Raw genomic sequence first — 26292 nt, 5'->3', positions numbered from 1 at the left:
GCCAAACTTTACCCTTAATTTTGGGAATGAAAACATAGTCAGAAGACAACCTTGGCATACCAGCATTATTCATCCCAAAATGCCCATGCGTGTCCCTCACTTGCTACAACATTCTACCACATGCCACTCAGACTTTCCACCTGCCTTCAGACCCCGATTTATCACAAAATGCACCCACATGCCCTCAGGCTCTCGCAAGCCCTCAGATCCGTGGAGATCCTATAAGCCCTCAGCGAAGCACCCTGCAAGGACTCAATGATTTGATGGCTATATATATATATATATATATATAATCTGCAAAAATAAAGTAAAAGCATTCTCTCATTAAGTAGCTGCACTGTTTCTGACTGCTCTAGTGTGAAGCTAGTTACAAGTGTTAAAGAAAGATAAGGTTTATGTATTTTATAAATAGGCAATTTCTTGAGTAAAAAAAATAACTGTTTATAGCGTGTCGAAGTCGTATAATTGGATGAACAAAAGTATATTGGTTAATATTGTTTTACCGTGCGATTGCGATCAGAATGCCACGTAACACGTGGCATGGCGCGATCACGCGGTAAACTACACACGCACACATTCGCACTCTCACATTCATTTATTTATATATTTCATATTTATAATGATTCCATTTCACAGTGATTTATGAGCACATGGTATTTAAGTTATAGTTATATATATATATTTTAAGGTTATATGTACACTTTAGTGATATTTAAGGTTCAGGTTGCAGGAACTATGTCATGTTTAGTATAATTTTAATCCCCTATTTATTAGCAGTTGTCCGGTTCATTCGCCGAAGAGATCGCACATTGCATACTCTAGTTAACGATGTTAGGGAATAAATGTTTAAAGTGATACAGACTGTAAAATGCAAATAGACTAGATGAAACTGGATTCTTGGCGGGAAAGTCGGAGCACATCCCCTGGAGAGATGACCCCCACCTTTGGATATTTTGGTTTGAACTGGCCTATGACCTGCAGTACACTAGACCTTCCTGAAGCCTGGACCAATAGAAGCAAGCCACATCATCTGCATTGTTTTCTCTGTAACACTGAGTGTATATAATACAGCTTTGCTGGCACTGGCTTCAGTCATTCTCTGTATTCTGGAGTGAAGTACTGTAGCTGGTACCAGCTGAGCGCAGCTAGCGCAAGCGGGCGCGGCGGTATGTATGTATCTTTGGTATCGCCTGTACTGTATTATAATAATGTACTGAATTGCTAAAACTTTAGCATCTGCTAAATAAATTGTTTGTGATTTGGAAACACAACAAATCGCTTAGACAATGCTTATTGGAAAACGCTAAAAGTATTTTAATAAGTGCAAACTCTAGCTCTAACCCAGGATACTTACAGTTGAGAGGACAATATTCACATCAGTTATTTAGTGAGATGAACTGCCGGCCATATAGATAACTCCTTGTAGCGCAATTGCTCTCAGGTACAATTACTAGTGTAATATCCAGGACATTGTGGCACTTGCTAGCCCCATTTAGACCAGGGCTGGCCCTGAAAATCTAGGATCAACCAGACCAGGGCCACGGGTTCAGCTCTGTTTCCCCACCCACGACTCCATATCTGGGACCCCCCTTAGAACTAGTGAGGGCCTTAGCAGGATAGCAGAATATTTAACAAGGATGTAGGTGGCAGAATGGGTGATCAAGCCCCGACGTTGGGATCTTCGTGGGTCCCCTTGTCACCCTAGGCCCCTTACACCAGTACCCCCATATCCACACCTGATAGCGGCCCTCAGGATGGATCCCTTAGTAGAGATACAAACTGACATGAAATATAACAGTAAGGAAAAATTCTCTTTCCCTTTTCTATGTAGAATCAATCTTTTATTTTCAACATAACATGAGGGCATAGTATGATTTTAAAGAAAAACATATTACGGATTTGAAATGACCAGATATGGGATCATTTGATAAACATATTACAAAATATAGAAACTCACATCTATCCTTATTTCTAAAACATCTTAGAGATGAATATAACCTATAAATAAATAGCCATATGTCTGTTAATTTCCATCCATCTTGTCTTCAATAAATCAGATTAATGCATTTTACAATACCTATGGTGGCAAAGGGAGAAAAGATTGTTTTGAGCAGTATAAAGACGGTTTTAACTGTAGGGGTCCCCTGTGGGACTGCACTGCATACCGAGGGTGATGGCGGTGACAACCTCAATAAATGGATTTCAAACCGGATTGGATGTCTCCCTTACAATGAATAATGAATATGGCTATAATTAGTAAATTGCTTAATTGGGATGATTGATTCAGTTTAATCATCCAATTTTTGGAGTCATGAAGAATCTTTTTCTCTCTGTGATGATTAATATGCAGCTATCTCTATGAGGGTTTTGTTTTGCCTTTTTCTAGATGAACACAATTAGTGGATTAGAAGATTAGTAGGTTAAACTTGGTACACTTGAGTCTTATCAAACTCACTGAATATGTAACTATATTTGTAATAGTGATCTTATGTAGGGGTACATAATGTGTAGGTCCCAGGACATTTTCCTGGTGTCCTCTGTTTCTCAGATATACAATACATCTATTGGGAATCATCTCTATAGTGGATCCAGAACAATGACATACTGATCTCTGGTGTCACAGAACAATGGTACACTGACAGTTGGTGTTTTGAGTTATAAAAAGGTTGAGAGTCACTGATCTTATGCTACCTGGGCCATGTGATCTGTTGCTACTGAGATACAGTGGAGACCTGAAAAAGCAGTTTTCCTGGCCTGACATCCCTGGTCATGTCCCCATGTTTCCTAGGCAACACTGACGTGGAAGTTTTGCCTCCACATTGAGAAACGCGTCTTTTTAGATACATGTCAATGTGTCAGGATTTATTGAAGAAGTTTAGAAATTTCCATAACCCTTTTACTTGGTCCAGTGATTGTTTATGGCCACAATGACCACAATTTCTGGATCACTGAGCCAAGATCTGTTTACTGCATGTTTTTCTCTGGCTTTCTGCTGTGTCATGTATTCTAAGTTTTACAAATACTGTCAAAAACATACTGGTAGGTTAAATGACTTCTTAAAAAATGGACCCCAATGTGTGTGTGTGATTGTGTGTGTTAGGAAATGTAAGTTGTAAGTTCCAATGGAGCAGGGACTAATGTGAATGATAAATGTTGTTTGTATAATATGATTGCCACTATATAAATAAATGATAATAAGTAATTGTTAGAGCGTTTATGTTGATGGTTTCCATATTTTAAGCAAAAATAATAAATCGGATCATTCAGTTATGTTCAGGTTAGTATTGAAAGTACAATTATTAAATCGATCAGGTTTTGAAGTCCCTGATTTGCTGGGACACTCACACCTCCTGGTGTCTGAATGTTTTTTCTCATTGATGGTATATCACATCCCCGCCACCTGTGACTAACATGGAGGAATCATTTTCATATATTACTTTGTTTTTTTACTTTACTTACTTTTTTATGCATTGCTTTCTTTATGTCAGTCTCCTTGAATTCGGTCAGTGTGACATATATTTTTGGGGACTTGTATTTTGTGATGCCTATATCTCCACTGTGTATACGTTTTATATACAATCTGGTTTCTTCACATGTGCACACCATCTTGATCTGTGATTGGTGTGGAATAACACACCTACCTTCCATGATATGGCAAATGGAGGTTCTTACCTCCTATCTAAAGTCGCTGTCTAACATGTCAGGCTACCACTCCTGATGACAAAACGCATTGGGGGTCCTGGCTTGGCATACGATTTGACTTTATCTATCCCTGCTAGAATGTTCTATAAGACTGCTTCATCTGTTAAAGAAGCAGATATTCTTGGGAGACAAATTATGTTATTTTTTTAATTAGTTTTTTTTGGCTTTAATAAAAGCATGTTGATTTGTTTTTAGATTTTCAAATGACACATGGAGATCAGGTATTTAAACGGCACACCACAGATAACATAGCTCCAGTCTTGAAGTGACGTTATTAAGTTAATAACTAAAGTCTTTAAACTGAGTGAAATCTGGAGTCATGGGTGATTGTAGTATGAAAATTTATGTTTGAGTAGTTTTACATTAAAAAAAAATTCCCAGAACATTTAATTTTACTGATAGAGTAACCCACAATTTTTTTCCGTTTTGCCTACCCTTGGTCAGTTTATAATTTTATCAGGGGATTTCATTTGGTACTGGACTCACCGCTCTTGGCATCCAGTGTGCTTCTTTATCAAATCTTTACAGTGTGGCTGGAGTGGCTCCCTGCTCTTGGATAATTACTCCCTTTGTTTCAGTTCTTCAATTGTCTTCAGGACTCTGTTCCTACTCCTCCTAGACCCTGTTTTCTTCAGGGTTAATTTTGGACCTCCCCAGGGGCTGGGACCTGCATGGTGCATGCCATAAAGCCCATATTCCCTTATGGGGAACCCTGGTGAATACCGGCATGGCACTAGACTTCGTGGCCTGATCGTGAGTAGTTCCAACCTAAGCTAGCCTCTGGATTCAACTTACAAGTGTTCTTGATGGGTACTTTAATAAATTTCTTTATAGCTTTATAGATTATGTCACAGAGGAACAAAAGGGAAACACACATTTTCTCATGATTCTTCCCTTGCTTACAGGGATAGTATGTACTTTATTGTACTTTATTTATTATCGGTGCTGCGGATACCTTGTGGCGCCTAACAAATAAACGATAATAATAATAATAATAATTGTTGTTTGGTGTATATTTTGAGCCATGTTAAAATAAAAGTGTAAAAAGAGTGCATGTATTTTTTCACTGTTTTTCAAAAACATTTTTTGGTATAACATATGATTACAAAGGTGCGATGAGCCATACAAACGGAAAAAACAGCAGTTTTCTCCATAGAGTAGACATTGTATTATTTACTAAGGGTTCAACGCAGGAGAGCTCATAGATTTACCAGCGCATGCGCAGAAGATCAACAGGAAATCAGAAAATAGAAAAACCATTGCGGAAGACCATCTCTTCAGTGTTAGGAGCAATGCAAAGACCCCTTCTCTATCACAGAGGAGGGGGAGTTTTCCATTTCATCGCAAGGCAGGTAAGATTTATTAAATACCTGCGATACTACATTATGCATTGCAGCATCGCACTACACAGGGCAGAATTAGCAAATAGAACACTATGAGAGCTATAAACACATCTTTTTTATGCAGAGAACACTCGTGGTCACTTCACCAAACCTTTCTGCTGTCACCAGGGCAGCATTGTAATGTATGAGGATAGCAATTCCCTTTCTCTTTGTGTCTGAGTATCAATCTAATATCATGGAGGATTCTTGGGCCTGATTCATTAAGGATCTTAACTTGAGAAACTTCTTATTTCAGTCTCCTGGACAAAACCATGTTACAATGCAAGGGGTGCAAATTAGCATTCTGTTTTGCACATAAGTTAAATACTGACTCTTTTTTCATGTAGCACACAAATATCAACTTTAAATTTCAGTGTACAAATAAGCTATCAAGTATTTGTGTGCTACATGAAAAAACAGTTATTATTTGTGGGGAATCCTCTTATAAACTACACTAAAGTGCTCACATAGTACTGTCAATCTAGTTCAAGTTGTTCTTTTAATTGCTTGCTTATTTTAGTCTTGCAGAAAATGTACAAATGTGCATGCCATACACTTTGTTGTGAGAGCAGGCTTCTATGACTCACAAAGTCTGCCATAAAGTTTATTTGGAAACAGAAATAATGAGTCATAGTTATATTTACAGAATTTCATCATCCTAAAATATCTTCACTTTTTGAAACAGGCTAAAGTTAATGAAAGGCCATCTGTCAAAAAAACATACAAAAACAAATTCAACGTAGTTATAAGAAGAAAATAAAACAGGCAAATTTATGTCATTCTACTCTCTGATGGGGATCTTCCAGAGACCACTCAAAATTGAATGTACAGCTTTTTTTTTAATTGAAAAAGAAATGTAAAGGTAATAGTGATATGGCTATTTCTCCAAGGGGCAAGTGTGGGGGACATGGCGATGCAATCCGTAGAACATTCTATTGCTTAGCCCGGCCTGTCACAGTGTACAATATAATGATATTAACCTCTAATCAAATAAACTCGCATTTGTTTAATTTTCTCATTCTCTCTGTTCATTTTTTTTTGCTGCAGAAAGATATTATTGACGTTGACTTTGACCGCAGCACTGGTAAATATAGTATACTTAAAATAGAGACATACAAGGTAGATAAAATCAGTGGTGATCGTTTTTCCGATTACCACAAAAACAACACTAAGAAGTCCTCCAATTAAAGACGAATCTGTAAAAAACGATGTCAAGAAAAGCAGAGTTACCTGTATACCGAAGTTGCAGCTGTCCGATTGGCGCAGTATGCTGACCGCAATTGAGTCCAACTACTGACGTGTCCGTCAGGAGCCTTTAATGCCATTGCGACTTCTATTCCTTTAAATTTAAAGTGGCAATGTTTGGTTAAGTGTTTCAACACTTAACCTGCGGAGTTTGACATTGCCGCTTTAAATTAAAAGGAATAGAAGTCACACTAATGTTAGAGGCTCCTGACGGACACCCTAGTAGTCTGACTCACTTGCGGTCAGCATCCTGCACCAATCGGACAGCTGCAACTTCAGTATACAGGTAAGTCTGCTTTTCTTGATATCGTTTTTTTACAGATTTGTCTTTTAATTGGAGGACTTCTCGGTGTCGGAATATTCCGCACCGAAAACGCGTACCCCACCCAGATAAAATAAGTCCAGATATGAAAATGCAGGGTTTGTAGGGCCCTGTTCGTGAGAGCTTAAAATCGAATGGCAAAAGGACAGTTCTGATACAAAGGGAGCGAGTGTGAGATTGGGTCATAATGCATTTTATGTATACTGTATGGATATTATTATTCACAGAGGAGTTTTGTGACTATATATCCATAATATTTTACAATAAGGGGTGCACTGATCCTTATAATACACAAGTGTTCCATATGATCACTGATAACATCAGAACACACTGTTTTCTGACATCAGAACTCACAGATATTGTTTACACAAGTGTATATCTATCTATCTAACTGTCTATCTATCCAGTTTTCAAAGTGGGCAGGTATCAGGGCAGACCTGTGTTCAGTGTGAACACGTTCTACCCGGTAATTTGCCCGGGTGTCCTGCACTGTCACCCTGCAATATCCCGGGTTCATAAATATTGCCAGGGCAGCAATGTGAAAGCGGTATTACTTAAGTTTTCTGGACAAAACTATGTTACAGTGCAAGGGGTACGAATTAGTTTATTATTTTGTACATAAGAAAAAATACTGTTTGTTTTTTCATATAGCACACAAATACTTGATAGCTTATTTGTACACTGAAATTTCAAGGACATACCAACCCCAAATATAAATCTGCCATCAGATTTTAAATTTACCTCCCACTCCAATGCAACATGGTTTTCCCTTACCTGCTTACTTTTGTTTAACTTTTCTTAATAAATCAGGCCCAGAGGTCAGAAGAGAATTGCCAGGCTGGTTCATGCTGACAGCATGGCTACAGTAACTCAAATAATAATGCATTTAAAGAGTGGTATGCAGAAGAGCATCTCTGAATGCACAGGACATTGCACTTTGAAGTGGATGGGCTACAGCAGCAGAATACCATATCCACTCAACTGAGAACAGTAAACAGAGGCTACAATGGCACAGGCTCACCAAGAGTGGACAGTTGAACATTGGAAACACATTGCCTGGTCTGATGAATCTCGATTTCTTTCTACAACATGCAGATGGCCTTGTGTAAATGGTGCAGACTGCTAGTGATGGTATATGGTGTCGGGAATATTTTCTTGGAACACATAAGGCCCCTTAATATCAACTGAGCATTGTTTAAATGCCAAAGCCTACCCGAGTAATGAATCTGAATCCAAAAGAGCACATTTGATATGTGGTTGAACAGGAGATTCGCAGCATGAATGTGCAGTTGTTAAATCTGCAGCCACTGCATGAAACTTTCCCGTCAACATGAAACAGAGGGCCTGAATCATCAGGAACGTTAATTCCGATACATGCCTTATTTTGTGTAAAATCACACTGCGCATGCCTACAACCGGAGCATACACCAGTGAACGCAGCATCGTCCAATTCATCTTCAAGCACAAAGGACCCTTACTACAGCCTACGATTTTAAGGTCAAAACGGGGAGGGGACTGAGCTTATACCTGTAGTCAATGTACAGTTAGGCCCTGCCAAGCTCAAGTGCAGGCAGAAGCGTCCGATTCAAGCTCTGGGCATCTCTAAGCTACATAATTTTGCAGTTGTATCACTTGCACCAGCTACAGGTCTGGTGTAAGTGCTTATTTCTAGTGATGACGGCTGTATGTGCATGCTAGAACATGTGTTTGCAAGAAGGAGCAACTGTAAAAAGGAATTTTATGCACAGTACTGTTACGAGCCGCGGCGGTGCCCAGCCGCCGTGACTCCCTCACCTGCGTCCCGGTTGTTTACTGTTTCGCATAGAAAATATAGGGAAAAATAATTAAAATATACTGCATCTGTGAAAAAAAGCACAATTCTTCTCAAATGTCTCCTTTTAGGAGGGTCCTTTTCCTGTATACCCAAGTACATCCACATACACTAAAATTCTATAAGTTTTGCAGCTTCCTCTTATATTAGCCCGGCGGTTCCCAAACTGTGCACCGCGGCTCCCAGGGGTGCCGCGGCACTGTCACTGGGGTGCCGCGGACCGGGCCAGCCATAAAAAAAAAAGAACACAGAAACTTACGAATCCGTCGGGCGCCGGGACCCAGCAGCCTCCTCTCTCCCGCAGCTGTCACTGAATATCGACGTCAGTAACAAGCTGCGGGAGAGAGGAGGCTGTTGGGTCCCAACGCCCGACGGATTGGTAAGTTTCTGTGTTCTTTTTTTTGTTATGGCAGGCACCTGGCGCAGGGCAGAGGATGGGGACAGAGAGCAGAGGATGGGGACAGCGGGGCAGAGAAGGGGGCAGAGAGCAGAGGATGGTGACAGCGGGGCAGAGAAGGGGGACAGAGAGCAGAGGATGGGGACAGAGAGCAGAGGATGGGGACAGCGGGGCAGAGAAGGGGGACAGAGAGCAGAGGATGGTGACAGCGGGGCAGAGGAGGGGGATAGAGAGCAGAGGATGGGGACAGAGAGCAGAGGATGGTGACAGCGGGGCAGAGGATGGGGACAGAGAGCAGAGGATGGGGTCAGAGAGCAGAGGATGGGGACAGAGAGCAGAGGATGGGGACAGCGGGGCAGAGAAGGGGGACAGAGAGTAGAGGATGGGGACAGAGAGCAGAGGATGGGGACAGCGGGGCAGAGAAGGGGGACAGAGAGCAGAGGAGGGGGACAGAGAGCAGAGGATGGTGACAGAGGGCAGAGGATGGGGACAGAGAGCAGAGGATGGGGACAGAAAGCAGAGGATGGGGACAGAGAGCCAGGGCCGGATTAACCCAATGGGCTTTCTGGGCTACAGCCCAGGGGCCTCGGGCAGCTGGGGGGCCCTAACAAGGATTTTTATGAGTTTTTTTCTTCTTTTAATTATGCCGGCTTCTTCATCGGGTCGGGGGTGGCCCTGCCCCCGACTGTCACTCTATGCAACTATTTCCATTAGCTGCCCTGCTGTCACTAGTGCGGGTGTGGTGCGCTTCTTAGTAAGGAGGACTTGTGAGAGTGAGACCATGACATCTCTATGTCATAGTCTCCCGAGATCTCCTCACCAAGCAGCGCACCGCGCACTGTGCCAGCACTAGTGACAGCAGGGCAAGAAGAATAAAGGTGTCGTCTGCAGCGAAGAGGGGAGAGAGAGGGACCAGAAGATGTAATTCGTAGGTAGGTGCTCGGGAACGGGGGGGGGGGGGGGGGGGGGGGTTCTGGTGCATATACATGTTAATCAACACAAACTTCACATTATCAATTGATATTACTCATAAATGTATTACAGGTTTTTCATTGACTTCCCATTATAAGTTTAGCCAGTTTTATAGATGGTATTAAATTGATTTTCAAATGATGTGCTCTGGTAAAAATATAGCTAGCTTGTCTTGGAAGAATAGGTAAAAGGATGGTGTCAAGATTAAGTAACTTTAATTTTTTGTATAAATAGATATTATTCTTCCACGACCCTGATGATATTCAGATACAAAATTTAATTTTATAGTAGGTTCACTAATATCTGGAATATGGACAGACTGGCTATTTTATTGGATGCTGCCCACCAATTTTATCCACCACTAACTTGATAGCCTTAAGAAAATTGCGACTGTATCCTTTCTCTAAAAAAAAAAACGGCTCGTCTATTGTAATTGTCTGAATTAGTACATGTAAGCATTAACAGATTTGAAGTGCATATAAATAAATACTTTATGGTTGTCTATATTAAATCCAATATTAAGATCTAGGAATATTTTCTTTCTGTATAGCTGATGAATTCTCTTTCCATAAATCAAAACATCATTGTTGTATCTACACCATAGGTACATCTAATTAGAGAAGGGATTGATGCCCTAAATTAATTTTTCAAATCTAGCAATAAAAGATAGATCCATATTTAAAATACTCCTTCTCTAAAATAAATTGAGAACATAGAATAATAAACAGTATTTGATTATCTAGCACATAGGTGTTGGTAAGGAACCATAGTACAGTTTGTATACACTAATCATGACGTAAAACATTGTAGATGTAAATGGGGGCCTCACAGTACCCCTAGCCCAGGGGCCTACAATGTCTTAATCCGGCCCTGCAGAGAGCAGAGGATGGGGCACAGCGGGGCAGAGGAGGGGGCACAGCGGGGCAGAGGAGGGGACAGCGTGTGAGAGGGCAGAAGAGGGGGACATTGTGCGAGAGGGCAGAGGAGGGGGACAGCGTGACAGAGCAGAGGAGGGGGGACAGCGTGACAGAGGGCAGAGGGGGCAGTGTAAAAGAGGGAAGTGTGTCTGGATGCAGAGGGGGCAGTGTGTCTGGATGCAGAGGGGGCAGAATACCTGAGGGCAGAGTGTTTGGATGCAGAGGGGGCATTTTTGCATACAACTAAATAAGTATTTCTGTCCTGACCTAAATACTTATTACAATTTTTTGACCCAACTACTTCTAAAACAGGACTGCTCAATAATTATTTTGGAGGGGTGCCTTGAAAAAATTTGGAGACTCTAAGGGTGCCGCGAACTGCAAAAGTTTGGGAACCACTGTAATAGCCCATTCTTCCTCAGGCACAATCAGGGCCTGGCTGGCAAATTTTAGCCCAGGGTCAAGACTTGGCTCAGCAGCCTACTAGGAACATTGTAAAGGAAAAAAAAAGCTTTCAGATAATAACAGTCAGAAATCACTTCATGTTACCACCAATGAGAAAAGCTGCTGGAATACTTATAAACCTAATCCATCCTAATTTCCATGCTGAACATACATAGTGTCTGACTATGACCGGGGGACCACATGCTGCGAGCTTCCCTTTTACATTGTTATGAGTGTTGTTGCTTAGTTTACTTTGTCGAAGGGAGAGCACGCATTTTTTAATTATTTAATTATACATGAAAATGCCAGTCAAGTTCATAATAATTGGCATCTCAAGTTTACTTTATCTGCTTTAAACGTACCTTCATGTTGACACTTTGACATATTTCTTTGAGTTGCATATATCTTAAGATATGTGCAACTGGAAGTAAACACACATTTTACATGCATGTTTTGGACGCAAGTAAATCCAGCTCCAAATGACCTCCAAAATAATTTCCACATCCTTCAGAAAATATCTGCAATTGTTTTTAAATGTTTTTGTTTGTCTTATGTATATATTAGAAAAACTGATGACATTTTTCATAAGAGTATTGCTATTTTCTTGTTAGTCCTTCTGTATTGGAATTGGAATGTGTGGCTATGATGTCATTGTGTTATGATGTCTGTGACAAGATCGTGCCTTACATTGAGAATATCAGGAGAGCCCGGTCTGACAATCAGTGGGCTGAAAAACAGCAGCCTACTCAGTTATTAAATGTCACCCAGTGGCTAGATCCAATAATGTTGTGGTGTCCAGAGAGGGAAGGGGGAGGCAACTCACAGGAAGTGTGAAACAGCTGTGGATCCTGTGACATTAAAAAACAGTGGAAGAGGTAAAAACAGGAGGGTGGGTCAGGATGCCATCTACAATCAGGAGGTGGACTCTGCCTGTTTACTGACCATTGTTCAAGCATCTTTCCAACCCAGAATAGCAGAATAGATGTCACAGAAACAGCAGGCGGTAGAGCACAGATGTCATGTTCTACCTCCACCCTTGTTATCACCTAGACTCTACACACCACCAATAAAAAGGAACCATGGCCAGGGGGGTGGAGGGGGTTGACCCAGGGAGGGGGCAAGGATTTACACTTGTAAATAGTCTTTGGGGCAGAGACAAAAATGGATGGGGGGGTGTTATTGGAGAATCTTGAAGGGGCAAGGACTTAGACTGATTGAGAGTAGCCATATTCTCTCAGAGCCAGAAAGTATTGCTATAGCAAGAGCTTCTTCAGACAGAGTGGAGTGCACCTCTAGAACTGATTATGTCACCACTCCATTAGGAAACACTTGTATATTCTGGGGAATTAGTGAGCCTACATCGGCAGGGAGACTAATACCCAAGGTCCCACCTGTTAGGAACCCCTCCAGCCGGCACAACACAACCCAGGGTCTACTCTGCCAATCAGGTGTTCACTGGAGCCCCTGATGGTGGGGACAGACTGGGCTGCAGACTGAGAGAGGGTCGTGAGGTGTGTACCGGCTGGGGAGAACCCAGGCAGGCGGAGTGAGGTCCATGCAGAGGTCAAGGGCCGGCAGCAAGAAGCAAGTCCAGTTTAACAGGCCGGGGTCAAGGGTCACAGGCAAACACGAGAAACAGTAGACAGGCCAAAGGTCAGGGTCACGGGATACACAAGCGAAGTCCAAATCCAAAGCCAAGGGTCATACACGAGAGGTCAGCAGAATACAATAGACAGGAACAGGAACAAGCAGGTCAGCAGACTGTAGGACAGAAGCTATAACCGGCAATGAGGCAGCAGACCTCATTGCCCTAAATACTGAAGCAGACCAATGAGAGCCCAGCTCTCTAATTACATCAACTGGACAAATTAGCCCGCAGGCTTGCCCCGCTGTTGCGCACGCGCCCGGCTGCTCTGCAACGCCGGGACACGGCGCTGGAGACAGGAGTGTCTATCCGTTGCCACGGCAACGGCAGGCAAGCCCCCGGAAGTGACGTCCCTGTCGCCACAGCGACGGCCGGGACGGAGGTAGGAGAGTCGCGCCGGCTGGGCACTGCCGCGGCTCATAACAGTACCCCCCCCCTTGAGGAGGGGTCAAGGCACCCCGACATCCCAGTTTTCTAGGGAATCTTTTGAAGAACTCCTTCAGTTTTTTGGGGGCATGGAGTTGTCTGCGCGGAACCCAAGACCGCTCTTCTAATCCGTGGTTCCTCCATTGCACCAGGAAATGTACCTGCCCTTGTACTTTTTTAGAATCCAGGATCCTTTGGACCACGTATCTTAGTGGTTTGCTTAAATTTCCCCCAAGCACACTTGAAGACTGGGTTTGGCTAGGATATAGTACCTGCTTCAACAATGAACAATGAAATGTGTTGGGGATCCTTAACGAAACCGGAATTTTTAACCTGAATGCTACGGAATTAAACTTCTTGATAATGGAGAATAGCCCAATGAACTTAGGGCCCAACTTTTTGCAAGGCTGTCTGAGCCTGATATTTTTTGTAGAGAGCCATACCTTCTGACCCACCTTGAGAGAGCAGATGGTACGGTGGCAGTCAGAATTTTTTTTTGCAGCAAATGAAGCTCGTCTCAAAGATGAGTGTACCTTCGTCCAGATAAGTCTGAGGTCCCTGGCAGTGGAGCGGATCTCCTGGATACCAGCAGATATGAGTGAGTATAAGGAGTTGGATCTGGGGTGAAAGCCATAATTGCAAAAAAATGGAGAGACTTTGGTGGATGAATGGCACGAGTTATTACAAGCAAATTCCGCCCAGGGTAACAAGGAGGACCAGTTATCATGGAATTCTGATGTGTAGCATCTTAAAAATTGCTCTAAGGCCTGGTTAACCCTTTCGGTTTGCCCGTTTGACTGAGGGTGGTATGCGGATGACAAGCTGATTTTAATTCCGAGTAGGGTACAGAAGGATTTCCAGAATTCTGCAATGAATTGTGATCCACGATCAGAAACGATATCAGAAGGAAGTCCATGGAGACGGAAAATATGTTGTATGAAGAGAATGGCTAGATCTCGAGCAGAAGGAAGCCGGGTTAGTGGAATGAAATGGGCCATTTTGCTGAAGCGGTCTACCACGACCCAAATGGTATTGTGTCCCGCAGAAGGTGGTAAATCAACGATAAAGTCCATGGACAAATGTGTCCAAGGTTTTGCAGGAGCGGCCAACGGAACCAACTGACCTACCGGGCGAGTCCTGGGAACTTTGTTCCTGGCACAAACTTCACAAGACAAGACATGACTCTTGACGTCAGCAGACAGTGATGGCCACCATACAGTACGGGAAAGGATTTCCAATGTTTTGAAGACTCCAGGGTGTCCAGCAGACTGACTATTGTGTGCTTCAGTAAGGACTGCCTTTCTTAGATGAACAGGAACAAACAAGCATCCTACCGGAGTATTATCAGGAGCCAACCTCTGGAACCTTTGTAAGGTACAGCTCAAATTTTGAGTTAATCCGGCATGGATTATAGACACAGGAACAATAGGTTCTGGGCTAGTGACCAGAGCATGATGTGCCAGGAAACTTCTGGACAGGGCGTCCGCTTGAATATTTTTAGAACCGGGACGATAGGTGATAATAAAGTTAAACCGAGTGAAGAACAGCGACCAACGAGCCTGTCGGTGGTTCAGACGTTTGGCTGACTGTATATACTGCAGATTCTTATGATCCGTTATGATGGAGATCTGGTGTGCAGCGCCTTCCAACCAGTGTCGCCATTCCTCAAAGACCCATTTAATTGCCAGCAATTCTCGGTTTCCCACGTCATAGTTGGTTTCCGCTGAGGAGAACTGAGGGGAAAAAAAGGCACGTGGATGTAAGCGGTGGGTCTGGGGATCCTTTTGTGACAAGATGGCCCCAGCACCGACGTCAGATGCATCTACCTCAAGAATAAACGGTACCTTAGGATCCGGGTGTCTGAGGACCTGAGCGGACACAAAAGCTTTCTTCAGGGTTTCGAATGCAGTTATTGCCTGTTGTGACCAAACAGCTGGATCACCTCCTTTGCGGGTCAAGGTGACGATAGGAGCCACGATATCAGCGAAACCGCCACTAAATCTCCTGTAATAATTGGCGAATCCCAGGAATCTCTGGACCGCCTTGAGGTTATTTGGTTGTACCCAATCCAGGATTGCATGGACCTTGGTTGGGTCCATGGAGAAACCTTCTGAGGAGATTATATAGCCCAAGAAGGATACCCTCTGGACCTCGAACTCGTATTTCTCGAGTTTAGCGTAGAGGTGATGTTCCCGCAATTTCTGTAGGACTTGTCTGACATGACCTTGGTGCACAGACAATGATTTTGAATATATGAGGATGTCATCTAAGTAGACAACAAAGTGTCCCAGGAACTCACGTAACACCTCATTAATCAAATCCTGGAATACAGCAGGAGCATTACTAAGGCCAAACGGCATGACCAGATATTCGTAGTGGCCCTAAAGCGTGTTGAATGCCGTCTTCCACTCATCACCTGCTCTAATACGTATGAGATTATAGGCACCATGAAGATCAATTTTTGTAAAGATAGTTGCCCCTTTTAGTTGATCAAAAAGTACGGAGATGAGGGGAAGGGGATAGGTGTTCTTAACCGTAATAAGGTTCAGCCCTCGATAATCGATACAGGGTCTGAGTCCGCCGTCCTTCTTGGACACAAAGAAGCACCCTGCTCCTACTGGGGACTTGGATGGCCTGATGAAGCCTTTCTCCAAGTTTTCGTCAATATACTCTTGCATGGATTTGGTCTCCGGACCGGAGAGAGAGTACAAGCGGCCCTTGGGTAATTTAGAGCCCGGAATGAGCTCAATGGCACAGTCGAAATCCCGGTGCGGTGGTAGAGTGTCAGCAGCATTTTTGGAGAAAACATCCCGGTAGTCATGATACTGTGAAGGGAGCTGCTCCGGAATAGAGTGAATCACACGCAGAGGTAGTGTCAAGCAAGACTGTGTACACTGAGGGCTCTACTGGACAATTTCTCCTTTTACCCAATCCATGACGGGGTTATGGCGGGATAGCCAGGGGTGGCCCAGAATTAAAGGAACCGACGGACATTCGATAAGACGGAAGACTATGGATTCCGAATGGAGAGAGCCAATGTTCAACTGTAGTGGTGGGGTCTCCCAAGTAATCTTGCCACCTTGCAACGGACTACCATCTAAGCCACATACCGTAATGGCAGATTGGAGTTTAATCCGCGGAATCCCAGCAGATCGGGCAAACTCGAGGTTGAGGAAGTTGCCAGCAGCTCCACTGTCAATGAAGGCCGATAGTTTCACAGAACGAGCACTGAAGGTGAGCTGTGCAGGAATTAAAACAGCATTTTTCAGGGAAACAATCTGCAGACCTAGGTGAACTCTCCCCTCGTTCCCTAGGCATGCTCTTTTCCCGGCTTATTTGGGCAGGAACGGGAGAAGTGGCCTTTTGTGCCACAATACAGACATAGGCCTTGTGATTGTCTCCTGACTCTTTCCTCAGGGGAAAGACGATATGCCCCTAATTGCATCGGTTCCTCACCATCCGTGGAAACAGGAACGAAGGCGGATGGAGGCGATGATGTCTCCTTTTCGGTTTTCCGCTCTTTAAACCTCCTGTCAATTTTAATGGAGAGGTGCATCAGATCCTCCAGAGATGTAGGAGATGGGTATTGCACCAAAGAGTCTTTGATCTGTTCCGATAGGCCGAGACGGAACTGACTACGTAAGGCATGGTCATTCCATCCACTATCAGGTGACCATCTACGGAATTCAGCGCAGTATTCTTCTGCCGACCGCAGGCCTTGTTTCAAGGCCCGTAGATGAGCTTCCGCTGAGGCCACTCGATCCGGGTCATCATATAGTAAACCCAATGCCTCAAAGAAAGCGTCTACGGACTGCATGGCAGGACTGGTCTGTGGCAAAGAAAAGGCCCAGGACTGGGGGTCACCTTGTAGGAGGGAAATGATAATCCCGACTCTTTGATGCTCTGACCCGGAGGAGCGGGGTCTCAACCGGAAATAGAGCTTGCAGCTCTCCCTGAAATTCCGAAACAGGGATCTATTTCCAGAGAAGCGATCCGGCAAATTCATCTTAGGTTCACAGGTGGAACTTGGAGTGGGTTGTGAAGTTTTTGTGGCTTCTTCTTGAACAGACAGATGCTCAGCCAATCCCTGGATCATCTGATACAAGGACTCAACATGGGCTGCTAGGGCTTGTGCCGGAGATGGTGTGGATCCACTTGCATCCATTCCAACCTCGTCTCCGTGAGTGGGCCGGTTATAATGTTAGGAACCCCTCCAGCCGGCACAACACAACCTCTACTCTGCCAATCAGGTGTTCACTGGAGCCCCTGATGGTGGGGGACAGACTGGGCTGAAGACTGACAGAGGGTCGTGAGGTGTGTACCGGCTGGGGAGAACCCAGGCGGGCGGAGTGAGGTCCACGCAGAGGTCAAGGGCCGGCAGCAAGAAGCAAGTCCAGTTTAACAGGCCGGGGTCAAGGGTCACAGGCAAACACGAGAAACAGTAGACAGGCCAAAGGTCAGGGTCACGGGATACACAAGCGAAGTCCAAATCCAAAGCCAAGGGTCATACACGAGAGGTCAGCAGAATACAATAGACAGGAACAGGAACAGGAACAAGCAGGTCAGCAGACTGTAGGACAGAAGCTATAACCGGCAATGAGGCAGAAGACCTCATTGCCCTAAATACTGAAGCAGACCAATGAGAGCCCAGCTCTCTAATTACATCAACTGGCCAAATTAGCCCGCAGGCTTGCCCCGCTGTTGCGCACGCGCCCGGCTGCCCTGCAACGTCGGGAAGCAGCGCTGGAGAGAGGAGCGTCTATCCATTGCCACGGCAACGGCAGACAAGCCCCCGGAAGTGACGTCCTGGTCGCCATAGCGACAGCCGGGACGGAGGTAGGAGAGTCGCGGTGGCTGGGCACCGCCGCGGCTCGTAACACCACCAACCTGGTGGAGAGTTGGCTGAGCGTCCGGGCTCCTCAAAGTACACAGACCTACCTACAGAGCAAAAATCCTGGCCCACTTGGACTATCTTTTGTAAACTGATATTGCCGGGACATTGTGCCTGCTAGGACTTTGCGCTGGGGAGGTAACCTGCTGGGGATTTTGTTGGGAAATTTACTTCCACTGGTGATATTCTGTTTTATTTGGTGGGGGGGCGGCACACATTTTTCATTGGGGAGCACTGTTGTATTTTACTAAGTGTGTGCACTTTGTTTAATAAAAGGGATTAGTATCTCTTTCCTGTCTCCTTACCTGAGTGATCTGTGAACCTAGAAGACCGGGTATTTAGTGAGTGTCACGCCTGAGGATCTGTCTGTACTCAGACTGGATTGTGCGTCTGGAGCTGGACTGGAGACTACATGGTCAAAGCTGGGTGACCTGATAATGTTTCTCTGCATGTAGTGAAAGGACTGGTGCAGATGATGATTATACTAGCATAGGAGAGCAAACAGGAACTGGAGTGCTGTAAGCAGACTGGATCTGGAATACTGGAACTGGAATGCAGTAATCGGAATTCTGGAAGTGGATTGCTGTAATCGGACTGAAATGGGAAGGCTGTAACCAGAATGCTAGAAGTGTATTACTTGAACCTGAATGCTGTAACCGGAATGCTGGAAGTGGATCCCTGTAACCCGGAATGCAGTAACCTGAATGCTGTAACCGGATCGCTGTAACCAGATCGCTGTAACCGGACTGTAACCGGAATGCAGGAAGTGGATTGCTGTAACCGAACTGGAACCGGAATGCAGTAACTGGAATGCAGACTGCCCTGTCTGAGCTGAAGTAATATCAAGACTGTTAGTATGATAGATAGTTAGACTGCATATTGCTGGGAACCAGGATGGTGTCTAAAATACAACATTGCACTGGCAATTGGTAAGGACTCCAGGAAGTTCTTTTACACTGATAGTTGTTAACTGATTAGAAACTGCGGTCAGTTGGGCTAAAGCAGCACTCTGAGTTGCTGGGATGGATCATGTAACTAAGTCCAAAATGTCAGCTCCCATGAACTGGTTTTGGATGGAAACATGGAATGGAAGCTGTTGTCACCTTATTGGCTGAAAGGAATCATGTGACCAAATCCAAGATGGCTATGCCCATATATTAGTATTATTTTACCTTGTGATTGCACTTACACTTGTAAATAGTACACATTTATTAAGGTTCCAATCCACATTTATTTGTTAGTAAAATGTATTACAGATTATTTATACATAGATAATATTATAGTAAAGCTATTTATGGTTCAGGTCCTCTAAAAGGTAAAGAGTTTGGTCTCATATTAAAGCTTATTTTACCAGCATTAACCCGGTATCAATAGAGTAGCGATCGCATCTAGCAGTCGCAAGTTAGGAGCAATATGAAATTAATAAAAGTATTTTGTTTGTGGGTCAGTTTAAACTGGTTATTCGGTGGGAAGACACGTAGGCAACAGATGGAGTGAGTTGCCCCCTCCTTTGTGAAAAGATCAAATTAACTGACCTAAGACCAGCAGTCTACTGGAACATCGTTAACCCGGGACCAAAGAAGACCTCTCTTAGTGTTATCTGTGTATATTTGTGACATAATCACTGTTTATGTTAATTCACACTGCATATAGGCAAGCTCCTGGGCCAGTGTAAATCTCTCTTCCTGACAACAGACAACATGAACGTATCTGAACCTGGGCCCAGGGGACTCATATGTGTAATATATTAATTTTATACTTTCCTGTTTATTGTTATATCTTTTATGCTTCAGCATGGCTTGCTGTAAATCCTGCTATCTTTTGCTATTAAATCTCTGTGTGCATTGGAACCAAAATAGTCGCATTGGACAATGTTTATTGGTAGTGACAAAGCGAATATTACAGCTGGGACTTCAAAGGTGCATTTCTCCAATTTTCAAAAGAGCCTGTTGGTACAGAGTCATGAAAGAACCTCATTGATATGGGCACGATGTGATTCCAAATTACTGGAGAAGATAAGGATGTCTTCCAGGTAGACGACAACTATTTTGTAGAGGAGGTCACAGAAAATATTGTTGACATAATGCTGGAATACCGCTGCAACATTACTCAATCCAAATGGTACTCGTAGTGCCCATCAAGAGTGGTCTTCCATTCGTCTCCTGTACGAATTAAATTGTAAGCCCCACTTAAATCTAATTTGATGAAGATGGTGGCTCCTCTGACACGATCAAACAATTTCGCGATTAGGCGCAAAGGATAACAGTTTTTAATGGTAATATCATTCAATCCTCTATAGTCAATGCAGGAGCAGAGACCGACATCTTTTTTCTTCACAAAGGTGAGGAAGATGGACAAATAAACCCCTTCCCTAGGTTTTCCTGGATGTATTCAGACTTTGACTTAGTCTCAGGGAGAGAGCGCAGGTAGATATGCCCCCTAGGGTGTGTCTTCCCTGGAATCAAATCGATAGGACAAAACCACTCTCTATGTGGTGGTAAGGAGTCAGCACCAGCTTTACTGAAAACATCGGAGAAATCCCTGTAAGGTAAAGGTGGATACCCTTGACCAGAGGAGACTGTGGTTTGAAGTGGTATGACATGCTGGAGGCATCGCTGTAGCAGACTGGAACCAGAATGCAGACTGGACTGAGGGAGACAGACAGCGTTACACATACAACTGGTAAGGACTCCAGGAAGTCCTTTTATACTGATAGCTGATTCTTGATTGGAGACTGCAGTCAGCTAGCCTAAAGCAGCACTCTGAGTTGCTGGGATAGATCAGGTGACTAAGTCCAAGATGGCAGCTCCCATGAACTGGTTTTGGAGGGAAACCTGGAATGGAGGCTGTTATCACCTGAATGGCTGAGAGGAATCATATGACTGAATCCAAGATGGCCACGTCCATACTCTGATTCTGGAGGGATCTCTGGAGTAGAGACATCTTACAGAGAGGTCTGAAACCAGCAGAGACTGAGGCCTGCAGGGACAACTTGGAAAGGCAGCGAAGAGGTAAGTGACAGGACCTGAGAGCCTGGTGTGTGACAATAAGCTTTGGTTGCAACCCTGGTGTCCTCACAATGTCATTGGGGAGAAGTGAGGTGTCATAGGTAAGTGAGTCTAGGCAGATAGTTTAAACAATAAGGAACAATATAGCAGACTTGCCAACTTATGGCAAGTATGATCCAGGAGCTGCCATGGGCAGGTGGGCGTGCAGGGGCGTAATGACACAAACGCGTCATTTTCCAGCGAGGGACGGGGCCAAATGCCTAGATTCCTGGTGAATCTCTGCATTTTGGATTTAATTCTGTCCACTTTACTAGGAAGTGGGCAGATGCGGGAGACTGTCATACTCTCCCGGGAGTCTGGGAGACCCACCCAGAATTCGAGAATCTCCCAGGCAATCTGGGAGAGTAGGCAAGTATGCAATATAGACAAGTAGAAATTAATTATTAAAACTGAAATAGCTTCAGTGATAGGTTCACTGAAGGTAAATACAAATAAGTACTAGCATTATGTTGTAGCAATATATTTCTATGTTCAGTATATTTTTGTGTGTATCACTTTTTTTTTATGCCTCTCATGCTTAGTGTTGTATGTCTAATGGGAAATATAGCAACAAATTTCTAGATGTTGATTTGACCATCTGCTGCACATGTTTAATGACTGTGTAAGTACTTTAAAGCTAACTGTGCAAATGCAACCAAATTAGTTTAATGTGCTGAAGATAAAACAACATAGGATTTGTGCAGCGCCTGTTTTAATCTTTCCTTTTAACTTGTGCATACAGTTTATATGATGGGGATTACAGTTTGAGTATGCATGGTCAATTTTAAAATAAACCTCATAGATATGTTACTCAACAATAACAAATATTTAAAAAATCGACTACATTAATTGAAATAAATATTATAAGCTTTACAGCTTCTCAATAAGATCTAGATACTTCTTCCCTTACTCTGTTAGTAATTCAATGAGTTTGCAGTGCTCCATTCACAAAGATTTTAAGGAGAAGCAGCTATAAACTATATTTATAATCTACTGGTGAAATTTTTTGAAGCATCAATACAGCAGTTTTATTACAAGGGACATTGTCATCATACCTCCCAACTTTCCCAATTTCAGCAGGACAGTTCCAAATTTAGGGCTCTCTCCCGCTGTTCCACTTGGGGACATGTTTGTCCTGCAGGTGGCTATGTTGACGGAAGGGAGATAGCTAATAGGCAGCTGAGTGTTTTACAGCTCTCTCGAGGCAGGGCCACACCCCTACTAAGACGTGGTCTCTGTCCCACTGCCAAGGACTTGCATGTTGGGAGGTATACTGTTATGGAAATATTAAGTGTTTAATAGTTTTAAATGTGGAGTAGTGTCCTTTAATCGGTGTTGCACGGTCTAACGTAAGCCGACCACAGTACTGGTATGTTACTATAATTGTAAGTAAGGCAGACCTGCACAGAGACTCAGACATACCTACCAGTAGCCATATTGTTATGTACTTGCCCATAGATTTGCCCTCATTCAAGATGGCCGTGATTGCCTCATGAAGTTTCCATCTTGGATCTCTGTTATGAACTTGCCCTTACAATAGCCCTAATCCAAGATGGCCGGGACTGTCTCATGAAGATTCCATCTTGGATCCCATTTCCTGTTTGGGCCTAGAAAAGGCACTTCCTGTTATGAAGCCTTTGCACGAGTATTGTGTTTGTATCTGACCCAGATGCTTCCACAGAACCTTGCTTCCTTGTAATTTGGACTACAAGTACTTGATACTTCCACCAGACCTTTATCCTCTTGTGACTTTGGACTTTATTTGTTGGACACTGGAGATTTATTTATATACCAAAATAAATCCTGTTTATTTCAGAAATACCTGGCTATTGGGTTCCGTTTGTGATACCAGAAGTGTGACAGGATACTCGTGCCCAAAATGACGGACCCCGCCGGTACAGAACCAACTGCTTTACAGCGACTTTCAGATCTTAGTTTCCACATGCATTCTGCCTCAAGACAACTACAGGAATTTCATGCAAAATTTCAAGAACTTGAGACCCAGTATACACTGCAACACCAACAGGTAACTGAGTTGCAAATAAATGTTCATGAACTCAAAGATCAAATAACGCTACAAAATAGAGTTATTACAGAACTACAGATGCGGCTTCAAGAAGTTAATGCTGTAGCACCTTCAGCTGCAGTGCATCAGCCCACACTCCCACTACCTCTGGCTCGATTGCCAGGTGATCGTAAAAAATACAGAGGTTTTATTAATCAATGTAATATGCATTTTGATTTACATCCTACTTATTTTTTGACTGATGTACAAAAAGTACGTTGTATTCTTTTATTGTTGAAAGATGATGCCTTGGCATGGGCTTCTCCTTTGATAGAAGCAAAAAGTCCAATATTACAAGATCTTTCTAATTTTATGGATGCAATGAATCAGATATTTGATGATCCAAATCGAAGTGCTACTGCTGAATCAGTTTTATTAAAGATGTGTCAGGGAAGACATTCAGTGGCTGAATACACCTCTGATTTCCGAAGATGGATCTTGGACACAGATTGGAATTCGGCAGCTAAGCTGTCTGTTTGTCGAAAGGGGTTATCTGAGTTTATTAAAGATGAATTATCTAGAGCTGATGCACCCACTGAATTTGAAGCCTTTGTTAAACATTGTATTCGTATTGATGCTCGTCAAATGGAGAGGAAACAAGATAGATTGGGCTCCATGTGGACTTGTCCTAATTATCCAAAACCAGCAATATCAAATTACTCTGATACTCCTGCAACACAACAAATTGAGGAGTCTGAGCCAATGCAAATAGATACCATTCGCAAACAGATTTCTATTGAAAGAAGAGATCAACGACGACAAGAAAATCTCTGTTTGTATTGTGGTAAATCTGGACATTATGTATCTAATTGTTCTCAACGACCTCGCAAGACAGTTGCTACATTGATGGAACCTAAAGATTCTGACCAGGAATCTATTATTTCATGCTGTTCACATCAATTGAATACTATTATTCCTCAAATCTCTTCACTGTCTACATTTGAAAGAGAGAACAGAAGAATAAAGAATAATTTTTCAATTCCAATACAACTTGAGATAATTTCTCGACTTATTTCAACCATGGCAATGCTGGATTCAGGAGCCAATGGAAATTTCATGGATATAGATTTTGCTAAACAAAACCATATAGTATTTCAAGAAAGAAAGACTCCTGTATTAATGGAGACAGTTGATGGATCCCCTCTGAATTCTGGTCCCTTCCCAAATGAGACAGCACTTATGTCCCTGATGATAGAACCCAATCATAAGGAGAAACTCACTTTTTTCCTCATCACTTCTCCAAATTTCCCCATAATTTTGGGTCTCCCGTGGTTCACTAACAATAACCCAGCCATTAATTGGGAGTCTCAAACCCTAACGTTTCAAGATACTATCAATGTGGTCCCTCTTGTACAAAAAGAGAATCAGATCTCAGTGTCCCCCTCTTCTGTAGAAGAACAATTGCCTGTTCAATATCAGGATTTTGCAGATATCTGTAACAAACAAAATGCTGACAAATTACCACCCCATCGACCATATGATTGTCCCATTGACCTATTACCTGGGGCTGCTATTCCTTTTGGTTGGATTTATTCATTAGCTGAACCTGAATTAAAGAACCTAAGACTTACCTGGAGGAAAATGAAACTAAAGGTTTTATACGTCCTTCAAAATCTCCAGCAGGGGCTCCTATTTTTTGGGTGAAAAATAAAGATGGTTCTTTGCGTCCATGCATTGATTATAGATATTTAAATAAAATTACTATAAAGAACAGACATCCACTCCCTCTCATCCCAGAATTATTGTAAAGACTGCAGACAGCAAGTATTTTCACAAAGCTCGATTTAAGAGGAGCATACAACCTTATACGCATTCGACCAGGTAATGAATGGAAAACAGCTTTTAGAACAAAGTATGGACATTATCAGTACCTCGTGCTGCCGTTCGGGTTATGCAATGCCCCTGCTACTTTCCAACATTTTATGAATGATGTCTTTCGAGATTTGCTTGATCTGTTCATTATTGTATATCTTGATGATATCCTTATCTTTTCTAATTCTTTACTAGAACATCAAGAACATGTTCAAATTATTTTACAACGGCTACCCACAAACCAATTATACATTAAGTTGGAGAATTGTGAATTCCATCGCACTCAAATAAAATTTTTGGGTTACATTATATCCCCTCAAGAACTATGTATGGATCCCTGTAAAGTGCATGCTGTGGTAGATTGGCCCATACCTAACAATGTCAAAGATGTACAACGATTTATGGGCTTTGCTAATTTTTATCGACGCTTTATAAAGAACTTTTCTGGAATTGCTACCCCCATTACTCAGCTCACAAAGAGGGTTCTTCTTTTCAGTGGACTCCAGCCGCTGATAAAGCTTTTTCCATTTTGAAAACAAAGTTCACATCAGCTCCTATATTAATTCATCCAGATCCTACACTCCCATTTGTTTTGGAAACTGATGCATCGGATTCAGCTATAGGAGCAGTAATTTCACAAAGAGTAGGAGAAAAGATGCTTCTCCACCCCTGTGCTTTTTATTCAAGGCAAATGACTGCTTCTGAAAGGAACTATGATGTGGGAAATAAAGAACTTCTTGCCATTATAGCTGCTTTTTCAGAATGGAGACATCTTTTAGAAGGTGCAAAGCATCAAGTGATAGTCCTCACTGATCATCGGAATTTGGAATTCCTTAAATCAGTAAAAAGATTATCTCCCCGACAAGCTCGATGGGCTCTCTTTTTAAGCCGTTTTGATTTCCAAATTTCCTATAGACCTGGATCGAAGAATGGAAAAGCTGATGCCCTCTCAAGAGCCTATGCGGAGAATCCTCAACAGGTAAAGCCTGTTCAAACAAATAATTCCTGATTCAAATTTTTTGGGGGTAATTTGTACAACTGAGTTATTAACAGAGATCAAGAATGGATATGATACGGATTCTACCCTCATGAAGCCTCTAAAAAATGTTAAATTAACTTATGACAACAGAGTCTGGCATATGGCACATCAACTATACGTTCCAGAAAAAGCACGGTTAAAGGTCATGCAACTAT

Source organism: Mixophyes fleayi, chromosome 2 (assembly GCF_038048845.1).
Source record: "Mixophyes fleayi isolate aMixFle1 chromosome 2, aMixFle1.hap1, whole genome shotgun sequence".
NCBI lineage: Eukaryota > Metazoa > Chordata > Amphibia > Anura > Limnodynastidae > Mixophyes > Mixophyes fleayi.
The sequence above is the reverse complement of the archived record's forward strand: the minus strand, read 5'-3'. Positions refer to the sequence as shown.